Raw genomic sequence first — 1,920 nt, 5'->3', positions numbered from 1 at the left:
TTTTTCTATACTTTCGAAAAAAATTAATTATACAACTATATATACTTTATAATGTTCAATTCTCTGATATGTTATTCAAACTAAAAAGAGATAAAAATATCTTAAAACAATTAGTTAATAAAGTAATAGTTATATTCTGCACTTATTAAGCTAGTAGCCAGCCCGTCCAGCTAGAACCTGAACCCTCAGGGCCCAGGCGAATCCCGGAGCCAACTCAGGGGCTCTTCGGGGACACCCGAGGTCAAGACACCCACCTCATAGCCGTAGAGCTCGCTTTGCTCGCCATTCCCAATTTTCCAGGGGGAAGGCAACTTGGATACGCAGAACTCGCTTCGGACGCCATTCCATTCTACCCAGAAGGCTCCACCCCCCTCAACACCCGCACTGTTCGTTATCCTCATGTTTGTGAGAATAATACTGATAAGTAACAACGGAAGTATTCAGGTCTTATAGAAAACGTTTTCAACTAGCAAAAATCGCACCTCAGATGAACTTCATTGGTTACGATATCACCAATGAGCAAAGTTTTTTTTTTTTTTTTTTTTGTTTAACGTCCGGGTCCACCGTTAGGTATTGCTTCAGAGGATGAGATGAATGATTTGCAGCATGTGTGAAAATGCCATGCCTGACCGGGATTCGAACCAGGTCAGACATGGCATTTTCATACACGCTACAAATCATTCATCTTATCCACTGAAGCAATATCTAACGGTGGACCCGGATTTTAAACAAAACAAAAACAGAAGAATTTATAGAAACCTGTAAAATTACAAAAGGCAGAATAATACTATTTATTGTAAAGTACACATATCTTTGACGACAAAAAATAAATAACTTATTTTTTTGCCATGAAGACAGAAATATAGAAATGAAGTACGGGATTATTTTATTTTTTTCATTAAAGAATATTTTAATTTACAAATTCGGGTAAAACTTTTGTTACGATTGATCAAGTAGTTTTTTGTTTATCCCGAGCAAAAAAAAAAAACCCTCTTCGTCTTTATATGATAGCATAGATTTATTTATAAATTCTACATCAACATGTGTTTAATATTTATGCGGTCTTTTTTGTGTATGTTACTAAAATTAAGAAATGCCAAATTTAAACAAATAATTAGCATATATCTTTCGAAAAAGTTAAGGAACATTTTTAATTTTTGGTTAACCTTTTTTTAGATTTTCCTTGTTCCTTTGATAAAGTGAGGCTTTGTAAGTCAAAGAAACAATCGACAAACATTAAAATCATTTTGCTTAAATCCACAGTAATAACAGCAACAGAAATGAAGAAAGAAATCTGAAGAGTCAATATTATTTTTTAACTCTAATTTAAATCTTTAAATTTTAAAGATTTTACATAAATTACATTTAATTTATTATTAGTTATGTAGAATTTAGTACGTAGTATTAGTACGTAGAATTTCTATATTTTTTAAATTTAGATTTATACTGGGATAGGACCCCGTGGAGAGTTTATCTCATTCAATTTATTTTAGTTTATTCCATTTTACTGAAATTATTAATATCAAAACATAGCTTCAAAATAAAAAATGTCAGATTGTTACGATGCATATTCTTCATAATTCTCTCTTTATTAAAAATATAACAAATTTGGATATATGAAATATAATCTATTTATTATAAATTATATTAAAAGTTATTCAGGGAATTTATTTTCATAAAATATCAAAGGATAAAACCGCAGGATGAAATATGCTCAAACATATTAACTACTGATGAAAGTAAAACAGAAACTTTAATTAATTACTGGAGAGTTTAACCACAAACCTAGCTTTCCGATATTTGTTGTCATACAAATAAAATTTATTTTCAGAGATTTTAATAACCCAGACTTTTTTAAAAATATTTTCATAGACTTATATAAGGCCCAAATGAATCGATCAGTTTGATCATTTAATTTAA

At 30.3% G+C, this 1,920-nt stretch overlaps 1 pseudogene; it reads right to left on the bottom strand.

Moving 5' to 3' along the window:
• Window positions 1-415: 415 nt before the first annotated feature.
• Window positions 416-527, bottom strand: LOC142325865 (U4 spliceosomal RNA; annotated as a pseudogene).
• Window positions 528-1,920: the final 1,393 nt, after the last annotated feature.

This window comes from Lycorma delicatula, chromosome 5, assembly GCF_047948215.1.
Source record: "Lycorma delicatula isolate Av1 chromosome 5, ASM4794821v1, whole genome shotgun sequence".
Classification (NCBI taxonomy): domain Eukaryota; kingdom Metazoa; phylum Arthropoda; class Insecta; order Hemiptera; family Fulgoridae; genus Lycorma; species Lycorma delicatula.
This window is presented reverse-complemented; position numbering and strand designations above follow the sequence as displayed.